Source organism: Cervus canadensis, chromosome X (assembly GCF_019320065.1).
Source record: "Cervus canadensis isolate Bull #8, Minnesota chromosome X, ASM1932006v1, whole genome shotgun sequence".
Taxonomy (NCBI): domain Eukaryota; kingdom Metazoa; phylum Chordata; class Mammalia; order Artiodactyla; family Cervidae; genus Cervus; species Cervus canadensis.
Genome location: NC_057419.1, coordinates 124255467 through 124277223, shown reverse-complemented (window position 1 = coordinate 124277223; position 21757 = coordinate 124255467). Strand labels below are relative to the sequence as shown.

The following is a 21757-nucleotide window of genomic DNA, read 5'->3' as shown; positions in this document are numbered from 1 at the left end:
ATCCTTGTAGGTGTCTGAGATACGGAGAACACTCTGGGAACAGACAGCTGCGTAGATCTGTCTCTCTCCTCTTGAGTCCCCCTTTTTCTCCTCCTGCTCATCTCTATCTCCCTCCTCCCTCTCCTCTTCTTCATGTAACTCTGTGAACCTCTCTGGGTGTCCCTAACAGGGGAGAATCTTTTCGCCATTAACCTAGAAGTTTTATTATCAGTGCTGTATAGTTGGAGAAGTCCTGAGACTACAGGAAGAATAAACTGAAATCCAGAGGCAGGAGACTTAAGCCCAAAACCTGAGAACACCAGAAAACTCCTGACTACATGGAACTTTAAGCAATAAGTGACCGTCCAAAAGCCTCCATACCTACACTGAAACCAACCACCACCCAAGAGCCAGTAAGTTTTAGAGCAAGACATACCACGCAAATTCTCCAGCAACACAGGAACATAGCCCCGAATGTCAACATACAGGCTGCCCAAGGTGACACCTAACACATAGACCCATCTCAAAACTCATTACTGGGCACTCCATTGCTCTCCAAAAAGAAGAAATCAAGTTCCACGCACCAGTACACTGACGCAAGCTTCCCTAACCGGGAAACCTTGACAAGCCAATCGTCTAACCCCACCCACTGGGTAAATCCTCCACAATAAAAAAGAACCACAGACCTCCAGAATACAGAAAGTCCACTCCAGACACAGCAATCTAAACAAGATGAAAAGGCAAAGAAATACCCAACAGGTAAAGGAACATGAAAAATGCCCACCAAGTCAAACAAAAGAGGAGGAGATAGGAAATCTACCTGAAAAAGAATTTAGAATAATGATAATAAAAATGATCCAAAATCTTGAAAACAAAATGGAGTTACAGATAAATAGCCTGGAGACAAAGATTGAAAAGATACAAGAATTGTTTAATAAAGACCTAGAAGAAATAAAAAAGAGTCAATTAAAAATGAACAATGCAATGAATGAGATCAAAAACACTTTGGAGGGAACCAAGAGTAGAATAACGGAGGCAGAAGATAGGATAAGTGAGGTAGAAGATAAAATGGTGGGAATAAATGAAGCAGAGAGGAAAAAAGAAAAAAGGATCAAAAGAAATGAGGACAACCTCAGGGACCTCTGGGACAATGTGAAACGCCCCAACATTCGAATCATAGGAGTTCCAGAAGAAAAAAACAAAAAGAAAGGCCATGAGAAAATACTCGAGGAGATAATAGCTGAAAACTTCCCTAAAATGGGGAAGGAAATAGCCACTCAAGTCCAAGAAACCCAGAGAGTCCCAAACAGGATAAACCCAAGGCGAAACACCCCAAGACACATATTAATCAAACTAACAAAGATCAAACACAAAGAACAAATATTAAAAGCAGCAAGGGAAAAACAACAAATAACACACAAAGGGATTCCCATAAGGATAACAGCTGATCTATCAATAGAAACCCTCCAGGCCAGAAGGGAATGGCAGGACGTACTGAAAGTAATGAAAGAGAATAACTTACAACCTAGATTACTGTATCCAGCAAGGATCTCATTCAGATATGAAGGAGAATTCAAAAGCTTTACAGATAAGCAAAAGCTGAGAGAATTCAGCACCACCAAACCAGCTCTTCAACAAATGCTAAAGGATCTTCTCTAGACAGGAAATGCAGAAAGGTTGTATAAACGTGAACCCAAAACAACAAAGTAAATGGCAACGGGACCACACCTATCAATAATTACCTTAAATGTAAATGGGTTGAATGCCCCAACCAAAAGACAAAGATTGGCTGAATGGATACAAAAACAAGACCCCCATATATGCTGTCTACAAGAGACCCACCTCAAAACAAGAGACACATACAGACTAAAAGTGAAGGGCTGGAAAAAAATATTTCATGCAACGGAGACCAAAAGAAAGCAGGAGTCGCAATACTCATATCAGATAAAATAGACTTTCAAATAAAAGCTGTGAAAAGAGACAAAGAAGGACACTACATAATGATCAAAGGATCAATCCAAGAAGAAGATATAACAATTATAAATATATATGCACCCAACATAGGAGCACCGCAATATGTACGGCAAACACTAACGAGTATGAAAGAGGAAATTAATAGTAACACAATAATAGTGGGAGACTTTAATACCCCACTCACAACTATGGATAGATCAACTAAACAGAAAATTAACAAGGAAACACAAACTTTAAATGACACACTGGACCAGCTAGACCTAATTGATATCTATAGGACATTTCACCCCAAAACAAGCAACTTCACCTTTTTCTCAAGTGCACACGGAACCTTCTCCAGAATAGATCACATCCTGGGCCATAAATCTAGTCTTGGAAAATTCAAAAAAATTGAAATCATTCCAGTCATCTTTTCTGACCACAGTGCAGTAAGATTAGATCTCAATTACAGGAAAAAAATTGTTAAAAATTCAAACATATGGAGGCTAAATAACACGCTTCTGAATAACCAACAAATCATAGAAGAAATCAAAAAAGAAATCAAAATATGTATAGAAATGAATGAAAATGAAAACACAACAACCCAAAACCTATGGGACACTGTAAAAGCAGTGCTAAGGGGAAGGTTCATAGCATTACAGGCTTACATCAAGAAACAAGAAAAAAACCAAATAAATAACCTAACTCTACACCTAAAGCAATTAGAGAAGGAAGAAATGAAGAACCCCAGAGTTAGCAGAAGGAAAGAAATCTTAAAAATCAGGGCAGAAATAAATGCAAAAGAAACTAAAGAGACCATAGCAAAAATCAACAAAGCTAAAAGCTGGTTTTTTGAAAAAATAAACAAAATTGACAAACCATTAGCAAGACTCATTAAGAAACAGAGAGAGAAAAACCAAATTAACAAAATTAGAAATGAAAATGGAGAGATCACAACAGACAACACTGAAATACAAAGGATCATAAGAGACTACTACCAGCAGCTCTATGCCAATAAAATGGACAACTTGGATGAAATGGACAAATTCTTAGAAAAGTATAACTTTCCAAAACTGAACCAGGAAGAAATAGAAGATCTTAACAGACCCATCACAGGCAAGGAAATCGAAACTGTAATCAAAAATCTTCCAGCAAACAAAAGCCCAGGACCAGATGGCTTCACAGCTGAATTCTACCAAAAATTTAGAGAAAAAGCTAACACCTATCTTACTCAAACTCTTCCAGAAAATTGCAGAAGAAGGTAAACTTCCAAACTCATTCTATGAGGCCACCATCACCCTAATTCCAAAACCTGACAAAGATGCCACAAAAAAAAGAAAACTACAGGCCAATATCACTGATGAACATAGATGCAAAAATCCTTAACAAAATTCTAGCAAACAGAATCCAACAACATATTAAAAAAATCATACACCACGACCAAGTGGGCTTTATCCCAGGAATGCAAGGATTCTTCAATATCCGCAAATCAATCAATGTAATACACCACATTAACAAATTGAAAGATAAAAACCATATGATTATCTCAATAGATGCAGAGAAAGCCTTTGACAAAATTCAACATCCATTTATGATTAAAACTCTCCAAAAAGCAGGAATAGAAGGAACATACCTCAACATAATAAAAGCTATATATGACAAACCCACAGCAAGCATCACCCTCAATGGTGAAAAATTGAAAGCATTTCCCCTGAAATCAGGAACAAGACAAGGGTGCCCACTCTCACCACTACTATTCAACATAGTTTTGGAAGTTTTGGCCACAGCAATCAGAGCAGAAAAAGAAGTAAAAGGAATCCAGATAGGAAAAGAAGAAGTGAAACTCTCACTGTTTGCAGATGACATGATCCTCTACATAGAAAACCCTAAAGACTCTACCAGAAAATTACTAGAACTAATCAATGAATATAGTAAAGTTGCAGGATATAAAATTAACACACAGAAATCCCTTGCATTCCTATATACTAACAATGAAAAAACAGAAAGAGAAATTAAGGAAACAATACCATTCACCATTGCAACAAAAAGAATAAAATACTTAGGAGTATATCTACCTAAAGAAACAAAAGACCTATACATAGAAAACTATAAAACACTGATGAAAGAAATCAAAGAGGACACAAACAGATGGAGAAACATACCGTGTTCATGGATTGGAAGAATCAATATTGTCAAAATGGCTATTCTACCCAAAGCAATCTATAGATTCAATGCAATCCCTATCAAGCTACCAACGGTATTTTTCACAGAACTAGACCAAAGAATTTCACAATTTGTATGGAAATACAAAAAACCTCGAATAGCCAAAGTAATCTTGAAAAAGAAGAATGGAACTGGAGGAATCAACCTGCCTGACTTCAGACTCTACTACAAAGCCACAGTCATCAAGACAGTATGGTACTGGCACAAAGACAGAAATATAGATCAATGGAACAGAATAGAAAGCCCAGAGATAAATCCACGAACCTATGGACACCTTATCTTTGACAAAGGAGGCAAGGATATACAATGGAAAAAAGACAACCTCTTTAACAAGTGGTGCTGGGAAAACTGGTCAACCACTTGTAAAAGAATGAAACTAGAACACTTTCTAACACCATACACAAAAATAAACTCAAAATGGATTAAAGATCTAAATGTAAGACCAGAAACTATAAAACTCCTAGAGGAGAACATAGGCAAAACACTCTCCGACATAAATCACAGCAAGATCCTCTATGACCCACCTCCCAGAATATTGGAAATAAAAGCAAAAATAAACAAATGGGACCTAATGAAACTTAAAAGCTTTTGCACTACAAAGGAAACTATAAGTAAGGTGAAAAGACAGCCCTCAGATTGGGAGAAAATAATAGCAAATGAAGAAACAGACAAAGGATTAATCTCAAAAATATACAAGCAACTCCTGCAGCTCAATTCCAGAAAAATAAATGACCCAATCAAAAAATGGGCCAAAGAACTAAACAGACATTTCTCCAAAGAAGACATACAGATGGCTAACAAACACATGAAAAGATGCTCAACATCACTCATTATCAGAGAAATGCAAATCAAAACCACAATGAGGTACCATTACACGCCAGTCAGGATGGCTGCTATCCAAAAGTCTACAAGCAATAAATGCTGGAGAGGGTGTGGAGAAAAGGGAACCCTCTTACACTGTTGGTGGGAATGCAAACTAGTACAGCCACTATGGAGAACAGTGTGGAGATTTCTTAAAAAACTGGAAATAGAACTGCCATATGACCCAGCAATCCCACTCCTGGGCATACACACCGAGGAAACCAGATCTGAAAGAGACACGTGCACCCCAGTGTTCATCGCAGCACTTTTATAATAGCCAGGACATGGAAGCAACCTAGATGCCCATCAGCAGATGAATGGATAAGGAAGCTGTGGTACATATACACCATGGAATATTACTCAGCCATTAAAAAGAATTCATTTGAATCAGTTCTAATGAGATGGATGAAACTGGAACCCCTTATACAGAGTGAAGTAAGCCAGAAAGATAAAGAACATTACAGCATACTAACACATATATATGGAATTTAGAATGATGGTAACGATAACCCTATATGCAAAACAGAAAAAGAGACACAGAAATACAGAACAGACTTTTGAACTCTGTGGGAGAAGGTGAGGGTGGGATGTTTCAAAAGAACAGCATATATACTATCTATGGTGAAACAGATCACCAGCCCAGGTGGGATGCATGAGACAAGTGCTCGGGCCTGGTGCACTGGGAAGATCCAGAGGAATCGGGTGGAGAGGGAGATGGGAGGGGGGATCGGGATGGGGAATAAGTGTAAATCTATGGCTGATTCATATCAATGTATGACAAAACCCACTGAAATGTTGTGAAGCAATTAGCCTCCAACTAATAAAAAAATTAAAAAAAAAAAAAAAAAGAATTATTGGATTTAAGTAAAAAAAGTTGGTTCTTTGAATAACAATAAAATTGAGAAGCAGGTAGCTAATCTAATCAATATAAAATATTGGGGTATTTTTAAAAATGAATAATGATTAAATAAGCACAGATGAGGGATAATGAGACTACTCTGTTCAACAGTGTGCAAATAAATTTGAAGACCACAATGAATAGATAATCCTTGCAAAAAAATACACCAAAACTCACTCACAAAGACATAAAAAAATCTATCACAAAACATGCATTACATGTGTGTGTGTTAAGTTGCTTCAGTCGTGTGACCCAATGGACTGTAACTTGTCAAGTTCCTCTGTCCATGGGGATTTTCCAGGCAAGAATACTGGAGTGGCTTGCCATGCCTTCCTACAGGGGATTTTCCTGACCCAGGGATGGAACCCGCATCTTTCACCTCTCCTGCATTAGCAGGAGGGTTCTTTACCACTAGCACCACCTAGTAAGCCCAAAACATGCATTATGATTCAATAATTTCACAACATTTCTATTTCTTGGAATTCATCTGCAGAAAAATTATATATAAGAGAAATAAATGTATGCACAAATTAGTTTATTAAAGAATTGTTTGTAAAAGTAAATAATTTGAACAATAAAGGAAAAGCAGCAACAACAAAACTTCTTTATCAAGAGAGGAGCTGAAAATTAAGGGTTGATTGAAGTACTTGGGCTCTAAATCCTAGTCTTTACCTCCTGCAATCTACCAAAAACAAAACTGGAAGATTCTGGTATTTTTCTATTATACTTAGTCACCTTGCCATTTAGTTTCAAAGTGAAATGAGAAGGTTAATATGGTGGAGAAAAAATGGAATATATTTCAAAAATTCAAATAGAACCTTTTTAAATGAAAGTTATTAGGGATAAAACCAAATTTCAAATTTTACACAAAGTTTTCAAGTTTTAACTCACAAAACACACATAGATTTTTGGATACAAAGGAAAGAAAAAACTTTCCTATGGACACCAATATGCAGTGCATACCAAGGAGTAACTGAATCTTAATTCAGGTTTAATAACTCTTTCCAGCTTGGAAACTTTCAGCTACAGTTTCTGTGTGCTGTGGAAATGAAAGAATTCAAGCAGACCTTTTCCACCTCAATTATAGTCAGCTTTTAGGAAGCAAGAGAGAACTTTTATGAAGTATAACAAAGTTTAATAAATCCAAACTTTCCTTGATATTTTATTAACACATCATTGAGAAAAGTCAGTCTTCGAATCTTTTTTTTTTTTTTTTTTTTAGGAAGGTAATGCAATTTGTACTCTAAGTTGCTCTGTTTGGTGGTATATAATTTGGGCCTCATTGAACCATTGGGGAGATACTCCTTGTAATTATCTAATGTTTATAAGGTCTGTTTTGTTTCTGTTTCCCCCCCCCCCCTAATTCCAGCATTGTAAATAGCTAGCTCTGTAACATTGGATGACTCATAATATTTTGATGTCCAATTCTGAATCTTTCCAGATTGGGTTGATAAAATCAATGACTTAAAGCCATCTCTTTGTAATCTTCTTAACAAAATAATTTTTAAGAAATGGATAGTCCAAAAAAAAAAAAAAAAAAAGAAATGGATAGTCTTAGATTCTGAAACAACCTCTTAGGCTCCAGCAATGCAAGTTAAAGTGACTTAACCTGCTGAAGAAAAAGTAAAAATGCATTAACAGTTCTAGCATATCAGGAATCATTTGAGTTACATCCAAGCACAGGAGCTGCTTTAATTGTATCATGTACATTGACTGGCTTGTTATGATGGCCATGTCTAACACATGGTCCATTTATAATTAGTGTTAATTGCCTAATGAGTGATTAAGGACAAATTATTTAAAGTATTTATTTATTTGACTGTGCCAGGTCTTAGTTCCAGCATGTGGAATCTTAGCTGAGGCATGTGAAATCTAGTTCCCTGGCCAGGGATTGAACCTAGTCCCTCTGCATTGGGAGTGCAGAGTCTTAGCCACTGGACCACCAGGGCAATCCTGGGGGCCAATTCTTTTAGATTAGTCAAAGTGTTCACTATGTATTGCCTTTGAATCTTTTTTCCCCGCTCTTTGCATTTCCTTTATCTTTACTAATCATTCTGTTTAGGAAGCAAAAACCAAGATTCTTACCCAGAATAAGCACTTTATAAAAAACTCCTTGTATTCCTCAGTATCTTTCATGTACTCTAGAAGCTATCTTACTTGATAGTCTTTGGGAAATTTTTCATCTTTAATCTGCAGTCTTAAAACCTGCTATGCTTTTTTTTGTTTGTTTTCTTTTGTTTTAACAGATTTAATGAGGTGTAATTGATATATAGGGCCTTCCCTAGTAGCTCAGGTGGTAAAACATCTTCCTGCAATGCAGGAGACCTGGGTTCGATCCCTGGGTCAGGAAAATCCCCTGGAGAAGGAAATGGCAACCCACTCCAGTATTCTTGCCTGGAGAATTCCATGGACAGAGGAGCCTGGTGGGCTACAATCCATGGGGTCCCAAAGAGTCAGACACGACTCAGCGATTAACAGGCACACACTGAAATGAGTATTGGGTGTATGTATCTTTGCAGAATTGATATATAGTAAGCTGTATGTGGGATTCTGTATGTGTATGTGGTGGCACTAGTGGTAAAGGACCTGCCTGCCAATGCAGGGGACATAGAGACGGGAGTTTGATCCCTGGGTCATTCGAGAAGGGAATGGCAACCCACTCCAGTGTTCTTGCCTGGAGAATCCCATGAATAGAGGAGCCTAGTGTGCTACAGTTCATAGGATTGCAAAAGTTGGACACAACTGAAGCAACTTAGCATGCAGGCACACAACTTGTGTGTGTGTGTGTGTGTGTGTGTATATATATATATATATATATATATATATATATATATATATATTTAACTTGTATATATTTAAAGTGTACAATCTGATACATTTTGGCAAATCTATACACCCATGAAACAGTGACCACAATCAAGATAATGAACATACCATCCATAATTCCCCAAAGTCTCCTCCTGCTCTTTTGCCTTTCCTTGTACCCTTGCCTCCCCAAGCAACTACTGATTTGCTTTTTGACACTAAAGGTTAATTTGCATTTACTCTAACTTTATATAAATGCAATCATAAATATGTACTCTTTTCTTGTCTGCATTCTTTCACTAAGCCTAATTATTTTAGATACATCTATGTTGTTGGGTAAACAGTATCTAACTCCTTTTTAGAGTATTACATTGCAAGTAGTATTACATTACATGAAAATACCACGATTTGTTTATTCATTCACCTGTGGGAAAATATTGGGTTGCTTCTAGGTTTTTGGCTATTCCATATAAAGCTGCTATGAACAGTCATGTACAAGTCTTTGTATGGGCATAAGCTTTCATTTTACTTGTGTTCTGCCTAGGAATGGACTGTTGAATCATATAGTAGGTAGATATCTTTAACTTATTTTTAATTGAGGTATAATTGACATAACATTAAAGTAGTTTCAGGTTTACAAAATAATGTTTTAATATTTGTATATATTGTAAAATGATCATCATAACAAGGCTAGTTAACATCCATCACAATAGAGTTAAACATTTTTTTTCCTTGTGATAAGAACTTTTAGGATCTACTCTCTTAGCAACTTTCAAATATGCAATAGAATGTTAGTAACTATAGTTGCCATGCTGTATATTGCCATGACATTCATTTTATAACTGGAAGTTTCCATTTTTTTGAATCATTTCACTTATTTTGCCTCCCACCCCCATCTCCTGCCTCTGATAAACACCAATATGTTCCTGGTATCTAACAGCTGTTTTTTTAAAAATGTGTTTATTGAAGTAAATTATACATAGCATTTATCATTTTAGTATTTTTAACTCTACAGTTCTGTGGCTTTAAATACATTCACACTAGTTTGCAGTCATAACCACCAACCATCTTCAGAACTTTTCATCTTGCAAAACTGAAACTCTACAGTCATTAAACCCTAACTTCCCATTCCCTTCTCTTCTAGACTCTGGCAGTCACCATTCTACTTTCTATTTCTTTGAATTTGACTACTCTAGGTATGTCATGGAAGGAGAACCACATATTATTTGGACTTTTGAGATTTGCTTTATCTCCCTAGGCAGAATATCTTCATCTATGTTACAGCAGGTGTTAGAATCCCCTTCCTTTTTTTTTAAATGATAATAATATTCCATTGAACATATATGCCACTTCATTTTTATCCATTCATCCACTGATGGACATTTTGGTAGCTTCCACATTTTGGCTGTTATGAATAATGGTGCAATGAACATGAGTGTACAAATATTTGTTTGAGTCCGTAATTTCATGTCTTTGGGGTATATGCCCAGAAGTGAAATTTCCCCATCATATAGTAATTCAACATTTAATTTTTTAGGAATTGCCACTCTATTATTTTTTTTTTACAGTGGCAGCCCCATTTTATATTCACACCAGAAATGCATGAGGTTTGCAATTTCTCCACATCCTCACCTTTTTAAAAAAATAATAGCCTAATAGGTGTGAATAACCTTAGTGACTACTGATTAAATGAAATGAATGAATACTAACACATATATATGGAATTTAGAAAGATGGTAATGATTACCCTATATGCAAAACAGAAAAAGAGACACAGATGCATAGAACAGACTTTTGGACTCTGTGGGAGAAGGCCAGGGTGGGATGTTTCAAGAGAAGAGCATCAAAACATGTATATTATCTATGGTGAAACAGATCACCAGCCCAGGTTGGGTGCATGAGACAAGTGCTTGGGCCTGATGCACTGGGAAGACCCAGAGGTATCAGGTAGAGAGGGAGGTGGGAGGGGGGATTGGGATGGGGAATACATGTAAATCCATGGCTGATTCATGTCAATGTATGACAAAAACCACTACAATATTGTAAAGTAATCAGCCTTCAACTAATAAAAATAAGTGAAAAAAAAAAAAAAAAAGAAAATTAAATGTTGTTCAGTGTTGTTTAAGAGCCTTTAAACCCTTTTTCAAACAAACTGCTATGTAAAACAACATGGTCATTCTGTCTGAAGTAAAGGTGGGGACCTCAGAACTCTGCCAGTTTTCCAGGCTCTCAGCCCTGTTCCTATCCCTGCGTTACCCTAAAGGGAAACCTGAAAGCAGTCCACAACATCAAATAGTTCAAAATATCACCACTTAAGTGTTCAGAGTTGTAACTTCTGCTTTGGTAACTAGTGTAGCCACCATTTCATTCAGTGAAGTTAGTTTCAAAAATTAAGGCAAAGAATTCACAGCAATCAGAGAAAAAAAAGAATAAAAGGAATCCAGATAGGAAAAGAAGAAGTAAAACTCTCACTCTTTGCAGATGACATGGTCTTCTACATAGAAAACCCTAAAGATACCACCAAAAATTACTAGAGCTAATCAATGAATATAATGAAGTTGCAGGATGTAAAACTAATACACACAAATCGCTTGTATTCCTATATAACAGTGAGAAAACAGAAAGAGAAATTAAGGAAACAATTCCATTCACCATTGTGACAAAAAGAATAAAATACTTAGGAATAAATCTACCTAAAGAAACAAAAGACCTATATATAGAAAACTATAAAACACTGATGAAAGAAATCAAAGAGGACACAAATAGATGGAGAAATATACCATATTCATGGATTGGAAGAATCAATATAGGGAAAATGAATATACTACCCAAAGCAATCTATATAGATTCAATGCAATCCCTATCAAGCTACCAACAGTATTTTTCAGAGAACGAGAACAAATAATTTCACAATTTGTATGGAAATACAAAAAAACCTCAAATAGCCAAAGCAATCTTGAGAAAGAAGAATGGAACTGGCAGAATCAATCTGCCTGATTTCAGACTATACTACAAAGGTACAGTCATCAAGATATACTGGCACAAAGAAAGAAACATGCATCAATGGAACAAAATAGAAAGCCCTGAGATAAATGAACATACCTTTGGACACTTTATCTTCGACAAAGGAGGCAAGAATATACAATGGAGAAAAGACAATCTCTTTAACAAGTGGTGCTCGGAAAACTGGTCAACCACTTGTAAAAGAACGAAACTAGAGCACTTTCTAACACCATCCACAAAAACAAACTCAAAATGGATTACAGATCTAAATGGAAAACCAGAAACTATAAAACTCGTAGGGGAAAACATAGGCAAAACGCTCTCTGACATAAATCACAGCAGGATCCTCTATGACCCACCTCCCAGAATAATGGAAATAAAAGCAAAAAATAAACAAATGGGGCCTAATTAAACTTAAAAACTTTTGCACAATGGAAGGAAACTATAAGCAAGGTGAAAAGCCAGCCTTCAGAAAGGGAGAAAATAATAGCAAATGAAGCAACTAACTAAGAATTAATCTCAAAATATACAAGCAGCTCAATACCAGAAAAATAAATGACCCATTCAAAAAATGGGCCAAAGAACTAAATAAACATTTTTCCAAAGAAGACATACAAATGGCTAACAAACACATGAAAAGATCCTCAACATCACTCATTATCAGAGAAATGGAAATCAAAACCACAACAAGGTACCATCTCATGCTGGTCAGAATGGCTGCTATCCAAAAGTCTACAAACAATAAATGCTGGAGGGGGTGCAGAGAAAAGGGAACCTTCTTACACTGTTGGTGGGAATGCAAACTAGTACAGCCACTATGGAGAACAGTGTGGAGATTCCTTAAAAAACTGGAAATAGAACTGCCATACCACCCAGCAATCCCATTGCTGGGCATATACACCAAGGAAACCAGAATTGAAAGAGACATGTGCACCCCAATGTTCATCACAGCACTGTTCACAATAGCTAGGACACGAAAACAACCTAGATGTCCATCGGCAGATGAATGGATAAGAAAGTGGTGGTACATATACACAATGGAATATTACTCAGCTATTAAAAATAATGCATTTGACTCAGTTCTAATGAGGTGGATGAAACTGGAGCCTATTATACAGAGTGAAATAAGTCAGAAAGCAAAACACCAATATAGTATGTTAATACATATGTATGGAATTTAGAAAAATGGTAACAATGACCCTATATGTGAGACAGGAAAAGAGACACAAATATAAAGAACAGACTTTTGGACTCTGTGGGAGAATGGGAGGGTGGGATGATTTAAGAGAATAGCATTGAAACATGTATATTACCATATGTGGAATAGATCACCAGTCCAAGTTTGATGCATGAAACAGGGCACTCAAAGCCAGTGCACTGGGACAACCCTGAGGGATGGGATGGGGAGGGAAGTTGGAGGGGGGTTCAGGATGAGGGACACATGTACACCCATGGCTGATTCATGTCAATGTATGGCAAAAACCACTACAATATTGTAAAGCAATTAGCCTCCAATTAAAGCAAATTAATTTTTAAAAAAGGACAGCCAATGGAGAATATTGATGGAAGAAAACAGCTCATAATAAGTGTACTGGCATTGTATTAATATTAATTTTTCACTGTAGATATTACCTGGCTAAATGGCTAACCAGAAGGACTGCAGGCACAAGTCAGTAAGGAAGGTGAAATGGAAAATAAAAATGAAACAAAGAATTAAAAACTTAGAGACTTAAAGCTGTTAAATATCCTGTGTAATCTTACAAGTGTCCTCACAGTTCCTTGGTATGTCAAAGTACTTGGCAAATTCATATTATCCCCTAATCCTTTCAAATTGACTTGAAATGCCCTGACATCATTTAAAAACTAATTTCAAGCTGATGAAGCTTTTACTGTTCTTGTATTTTAAATCTGAGGAGGCTGGAATCTAAATTGCTTGAATATCCAATCATCCTTATATGCATGATTTTCCAACAAATATACTCTATAGGAGCCACTATTTACTGGGTTCCCCGTATTGCATTATTTTCTTAGTGAAATCCAGATTCATGAATGCTTTCTTTTTTTTTTTTTTTTTTTTAATTTTTTTATTAGTTGGAGGCTAATTACTTCACAACATTTCAGTGGGTTTTGTCATACATTGATATGAATCAGCCATAGATTTACACTTATTCCCCATCCCGATCCCCCCTCCCTCATGAATGCTTTCTTAATATGTATGCATAAAATAGTTTCTGAATTAATCAAACAGTTAAAGATACAACATAGTGTAATGGCTGACATCATGGGCTATGGAATCAGACTGCTTGAATTAGATTCATGTTTCTAATTACTTTGCCATCTTAGGTGAATCAGGTAACTGATCTGGACCTCAGCTTTCATTAGAATCTATTTCATAGAATTGCTATGAAGACAGTCATTTAGTTGCTCAGTCATTTCTGACTCTGCGACCCCATGGACTGTAGCCCACCAGGCTCGTCTGTCTATGGGATTTCCCAGTCAAGAATATTGGAGTCGGTTGCCATTTTCCTCTCCAGGGAATCTTCCCAACCCAGAGATCAAACCCATGACTCCTGCTTGGCAGGCAGATTCTAAACCACCAAGCCACCAGGGAAGTGATGAAGATTAACTATACTAATATTTATAAAGTCATTAGAACAATGCTTGGTATATGCAAACACCATAAGTAGAACTAGATAAAATTTCCTTCTTTTTGGACAAAAGATATGTAACAGTTAGGGCTTCCCAGGTGGCACTAGTGGTAAAGAACCCACCTGCCAATTCAGGACATATAAGAGACATGGGTTCAATCCCTAGGTTGGGAAGACCCCCTGGAGGAGAGCATGTCAATCCTCTTCAGTATTCTTATCTGGAGACTCTCCATGGACAGAAGAGCCTAGTGGGCTACAGTCCATAGGGTTACAAAGAGTCAGGCACAACTAAAGTGACTTAGCATGCATATATGCATGCATGTTGCAGCTATATTTTCCTAGAGATGTGTTGAGTTATATATTGATCATGTGCTACCTCACTTTATAAATCCAAGGGGCTGTATATGGATTTGATGAGTGCCTTTCTACAAAGTACTTTAGATGCAAACAGAACAGGAGTGTGTTACTCAGAGCACTTGCTTCCCTCCATAATCTGGTGCCTGCTACTTTACTTGCTATCTCTCATCAGTCTCTTACATACTTCATTGATTTAAGCCATAACAAAATAGTTATAATCATTCAGAGGAATCATGCTTTCTCAACTTCTACACTGTCTCAAATTCTGTTCCTTCTTCCTGAGTCATCCCTGCAACATTTCTTCTTCTAGCTAACTCATGTGAGATTTCAGTAGTAATTGAGCAATTGTAATTAACTGTTTAATTTTATGTGAGTTCTGGGCTTGATGACAGAGTATCATAACAACTCACAAATCAGTAAATACTATGGGGAAGCAAAAAGATATTCCATGTTAGCCTTCTCAGCCTGTGTTATAGCATAAAATTCATTCAATCTAATATGCATCTTATAGCCAGGTCCCCATTCCACCTGTAGCCAGAGTACTGGTCTCTCCTCTGTCTTTACCCCATTTTCCCTTTCGTTTCTCCATGGCATTTGCCTTAGGGCCAGATTCAAGTATAGCCATTATTTACCACTTGTCACCCCTTGGAAATTCTGGACAAACTTGTCTTATAAATTGCCTTTCCTTTTCTGTGCTGGTGCCAATTTCTGACTACAGTGGTGTAACAACTACCCAGAATAAGACTTTAACATATCCCAAATCTTCATACTAATTCCCAGTCAAGAGCCCCCTGAGGTAACCACTACCATTATATATTAGTATTGGCTCTTTTTAAAATCATATAAATAGAATATAGTATGTACTCTTTCTTTCAACATTAATGTAAATAGGATGCATTCATATTGTTACATGTATTTTGTTCTTTTCATTGCTCTTGCCCTGTAGGAATTTACAACTACTAATTTAAATATTATATTGTTAGACATTTGTGGTACTTTCAGTTTTGACTAAAGCTCAATTTTTTATAAATTTTCTTACATGCATTTATACTTATGATGTACACCTTAAAGTGGAATTTATGAGCAGTAGGAATGCACACACACACACACACACAAACACACACCCCTACCAAGGACAAATATAACTCTAAATCCTTAATGAGTAAGAATCAGTGATCATTTTCTAGGAGCAACCTGTTTTCCCTGACTTGTACTGGGCATGGTTGCCTCATAATTTGTAACACAGATTATTTTTCAGCATAATTCACATTTAACATGATAATGAAGATGGTCTTGATTTCTCATTACTTATCATTCACTTGTGTGTGTGTGAGTGTGTGTGTGTGTGCTTAGACATTCAGTCGTGTCCAACTCTTTGTAATCCCATGAACTGTAGCCTGCCAGGCTCCTCTGTCCATGGGATTCTCCTGGCAAGACTACTGGAGTGGGTTGACATTTCCTTCTCCAAAGGATCTTCCCGACCCAGGGATCAAACCTGTGTCTCTTATGTCCCCTGCAGATTCTTTACCACTAGGGCCACCTGAGTGGTCCCTAGGAAAAGACTAAATGTGAATTTCTTCAACTTCACCTATGCCACTCAACTACTGCCCTTCCAGACATGCTTTGGATAACAAAGGGCCAGAATACAGCCATGAATGCTTCTTAATATCCATTCTTTTACCTAAGAAAATTCAGCTAGGAAAACTTAAGATCTCAGTAATTGTTAACTAAGGGTCTGTTTAGTATATAACAGTATGTATATATATATATATATATATATATATATATATATATATATATATATATATATATATCCTCCTTAATTCAGACTACTGTAAAGTAATAGTCCTGGGTTTTAGAATTATAAGATGCTATATTCAATTGTATATCTTTTCAAGAGTCAGCATGTTCTGTATCTCATTTGAACCATATAATTCCTATAATTATTAGACAGGAGAGATGGTTATTTCCATCAGATGTATGGAGAAGCTGAGATAGAGGGGTAAGAGTAAAGTTAGCATGGTGGAGTAGGAAAAAGAACTAAATGAAGAACAAAAATACACATGACCTCATACCCTAGAAGCCATTAACTGGTTGCATGGCATTTTTAAGATATTCACCTGTTTATTCCCCTTTTGAAATGATGATAAAATCTGTGCTGTGTACCTACTGTGGATGTTGTGAGGTAAAATAAAATGCAGATAAAACATTTTGCAAAAGTATAGGCACTAAGCAAATGTGAGGTATTCTTATGGACTTGTTCACAGCTATACATTTCATCAGGGATGCAGTTAGTATGAGAAACCATCCCACACGGAAGAATCTAGTGCTTTTTCACAACATTAAGATGTGGGGAAATAACACAAATATAGAATCTCAAATGTCTTTCTAAATGTTTCTCTTGATTTCATGCTTGACCTACAGTAGCCTGAGAAAACTTTTTTAAAACATGAAAATATTCATCATGTCATTCCCCTGCCTAAAACTGTTTGATGGCTTCCCATTACACTAAAAATCAAACCCACACTCCTTTCCATGATCTACAAGACCAGGTCTGATCTGGCTGCTGCCTATCTTGCTAACCTTTATTTTCTGTTTCTGTCAGTCACTTCCTTCAGACACGTTCATTTAACTTCCTTGAATTCTCCTAGCTCTTTCCTATCTCAGCACTTCTGTAAGTGTTAGTGCCTTTGTTTGAAATGACCCCTCTGCCTTCACATGATAATGGCTCCTCATATTTTGGAATTCAGATTTAAATGTTACTTTCTTAGAGAGGCTATTTGTATATAGTATGTATATCATGACACGTTTCTCATAGCACCCCCTTTTTTTAAATGTCATGGTCTTTATAACCATAGTCTTCATAGTCTTTATTTTTAAAAAAATAAGTATTTTTTTTAAATGTTTGCTTTTCCTAATATATGCTTCATGAAGGCAGAGATCTTGTGTGTTGTTTATCAGACGATGAGCAATGCTTATCATAGTAACTGACATATAGTAGCCATTCAATTAATGTTTGATGAATGCTGCTTTTGATCAAAAATTTCAGTGCTCTCTTCTGACAAAAGGAACATGAATGCTACTTTTTGAGGGAAAACCATGATTAAGCCTTTGTTTTGAAAGAATAATCATTAATAGTATCCAATATTTTTAGAGTATGAACTTTTCAACCTGTGGTCCCCATCTGAAGAAGACTAGTAATTCTGTCATCCCTTACATGCCCCTGGAAGCCAGGATTCATTTATCTTTATTGCTGGTACCCACTTCTCTGATTTCACACAAACTTTGGGAGAAAACAGATCCTTCTGACAAATATGAATCTGTTGGTCAAGAGAAAAGTGTCATCATTAATGGGAAGGATATATTAACTATAGCATTTATATAGTATGCTATCTTAAAAGGAATTTTTGAACATTCAACAAAAATACCCCTTAATCACATGCCATTTTGATGATTATACAAAAGCCTAGAGAAAAATTAAATTTTATTGGTATGATATTCTCTTTGTTAGAAATGGCACCAGAAGATAAAAAATCAGATACTGTATCATTAGGTAGAATTTCACTGTACTCTTTTCTTTCTCCCCATGTCCCCAGGGATCCACTCCTGCTTTCTAGATATTTCAGCTTGAATTAAACAAATGACTCATAGATCATTCCCTGGCTGGGAATATCTTGCAAAGCCCTTTATATTCTGTTCATCTTTGAATCCATCCATGGTCTTACTGTGCTAACCCTACAAACGATCTGTGAAATATTTAACATCTTCAATGCTTCTCAATTCCCACTGATACCAGGACACTAAGCTTTTACTATAATATAATATCTTAATAGATAAAGGAAAGAATATAAAACATGGTTTCAATTTCGATTTCTTTATTTTCCTGTATGAATGCATTATCATTAGTCAACCATTCAGTACAGTTGCAGGCATCTGTTTATTTAAATTAAGTGCTGTGTCATCTGGTAAGTGTGTTTAACCTTATGAAAATTGCCAACATATGTTCCAGAGTGTGTCATTTTACATTCCCACTACTGGTGTATGAGTGATCCACTCTTTCCATATCCTTGCCCAAATTTTGTATTGTCACTAATTTCCACATGTGTAGTACTAGCTCACTGTGGCTTTAATCTGACTTCCCTTAATGGCTAATGAAGTTGAACATTTTTTCATGGGTTTATTTGTCATCTGTATACCCTCTGGTGAAACGTCTGTTCCTGTCTTTTGCCCATTTTTAAATTGGATTTCTTGCTTTTTTCTGTTGATTTTACAGAGTACTTTAAATATTCAGGATAAAGTTCTTTGTTGGATAGATGATTTCCAAATATTTTCTCTAAGTTTGTGGTTTGTCTTTGCATTTGTTAGCAGGTTTTCCACATTGCAATAGTTGTAAATTTTAATGAAACTAATTTCCAACTTTTCCTTTTATAGATCACACCTTTGGTATTAAATAAAAAAATTATTTGCTTAATCCTAAATCAAGAAGGTTTTCTCCATTTTTTTTTTTCCTATGAGTTTTATAGCTTAATACTTTACATTTAGAAACATGATCCATCTTTTGGTAATTTTTATAAGGCATGAAGCTTAAGTTGATTTTTTTTTTTTTTTTTTTGTCTTCTTAACCTACGAATGTCCAGTTGTAGAAATGACTGTCTATCCTTCCATCTTTGAATTGTTTTTGCACCTTTGTCAAAAATCAGTCATATTAGTGTGGGTCTATTCTGGACACTGGGCTTCTCTATTGGCTCATATGGTAACGAGTCTGTTTGCAGTGCAGCAGACTTGGGTTTGATCCCTGGGTTGGGAAGATCCTCTGGAGAAGGAAATGGCAATCCACTCCAGTATTCTTGCCTGGAGAATCCCACAAACAGAGGAGCCTGGTGGGCTACAGTCCATGGGGTTGCAAAGAGTTGGACATGACTGAGTGACTGGTACTTTCACTTTCATTCTGGAGTTTATTATGTTCCATTGATCTGCGTGTCTGTCTACTAATATCATACTATCTTGATTACTGTGGCTATATGATATCTTAAAATCAGGTAGTATGATTCTTCAACCTTGTTCTTTTTCAAAATTGTTTCATGATTTCTACATCCTCTGTTTTTCCGTATTTTTTTCCTTTTTTTAATTTTTATTTTTTCATTTATTTTTATTATTTGGAGGCTAACCACTTTACAAGATTGTAGTGGTTTTTGCCATACACTGACATGAATCAGCCTTGGATTTACATGTGTTCCCCATCCCAATCCCCCCTCCCACCTCCCTCCCCATCCCATCCCTCTGGGTCTTCCCAGTGCACCAGCCCTGAGCACTTGTCTCATGCATTTAACCTGGGCTGGTGATCTGTTTCACCCTTGATAGTATACTTGTTTCAATGCTATTCTCTAAGAACATCCCACCCTCGCCTTCTCCCACAGAGTTCAAAAGTCTGTTCTGTTTTTCCATATAAAATTAAAATTCAACTTTTATATATCTACAAAAAATCCTGTTGGGATTTTGATGAAGATTGCATTAAACCTGCAGATCAATTTGGGAAGAGTTGATATTTTTGCTACTTTGACTTTTTTAACCTGTGAACACAACATGCCTCTTCATTTATTTCAGTCTTTTATTACTTTATTCATCCTTTTGTAGATTTCAACATATAGATCACGTACATGATTTGTTAGACATATGCCTAAATATTTCATTTTGGTGATATTGTAAATGGTGTTATATTTAAAATTTTGATTTCTAGCCTCCAACTAATAAAAATAATTGGGAAAAAATAAAATTTTGATTTCTGTTGTTAAAACTTGATTTGTTCATTGCTAGTGTATAAAAATATGATTTATTTCTATGTGATCATCCTATAATTTGTGACAATGTTAAATTCCCTTGTTAATTCTAGGAAGTTTTGAAAAATATATAGATTCTTTGGGATTTTCTACATAGGCAGTCATGCAGCATGACTTCATTTCTGGTACTAGGTTTACCCTACAACTTTGTCACTACAGGATCGGCAATGCGTTTTTCTCTTTTGAACAGACTGTTCAAAGTTTTTTAAATGTTTCTTTCTGTTTTAAGACTGTGATCCCAAAACAACTAATAACATTCGATAAGGCTTTGCATCTCTCTTTATTCCTAAATTGGAAATTTTATCTCTTTCTCCTCCTTCATTCTGACCTGATTGTAATATCAAAGGTTACACTGATGCCATCTGCACATCTTGGCAGAAAAGGATTTTTCAAGCATTAAAGTTTGGAGATAAGAACCTCATAATAAAAATAGCCACAGAGGCAAATATTTCTCTCTTGTGAAAACATAACAAATAACTCAAGTTTCTCTCCAAATATAGAAATGTGCTTTTCAATTTAACCATTAGATATTATTATATCCATGAACATGCAAGCCTTTCTTCAAGTTTGTCCTTCTCTAAGATGTTCTACAACCAACAGCAAAAATTGTATTTCTTCTCAGATATTCTCATTAGATGTCTTCTTTGCAGAGGAAATTCATGCTAATAGTTTTCTCCTCCATATATCTAAATTGCCACCATGTACCCACTCAAACTTCCTTATGAAAAGTCAGCTGTACTTGCTGGACAATTTAGTACTGCACGTGGGGAGTAGGTTTCAAGTTTATTGCATTTCTTTATGTTTGAGTTAATTCTTGGGAGGCATTCTCCCCTTGGAGGACATCAGAATTCAATTTGTATATATTGGTCCAAAAAGTTGCCCACTGATGGCCACCATTCCTTAACTGAGAATTTAGTTCAGTTCAGTTCAGTTGCACAGTCATGTCCGAATCTTTGCAACCCCATGGACTGCAGCACGCCAGGCCTCCCTGTCAATCACCAACTCCCAGAGTTTACTTAAATTCATGTCCATTGAGTCAGTGATGCCACCCAATGATCTCATCCTCTGTTGTCCCCTTCTCCTCCCGCCTTCATTCTTTCCCAGTGGCAGGGTCTTTTCAAACGAGTCAGTTCTTTGCATCAGGTGGCTAAAGTATTGAGGTTTCAGCTTCAGCATCAGTCCTTCTAAAGAAG

General features: G+C 36.3%; 1 non-coding gene across 1 annotated transcript; it reads right to left on the bottom strand.

Moving 5' to 3' along the window:
- Nucleotides 1-7790: 7790 nt before the first annotated feature.
- On the bottom strand, nucleotides 7791-7863 carry TRNAG-CCC. Its single transcript has one exon. It is a non-coding gene; the product is annotated as a tRNA-Gly (tRNA).
- Between the last annotated feature and the right edge of the window lie 13894 nt (nucleotides 7864-21757).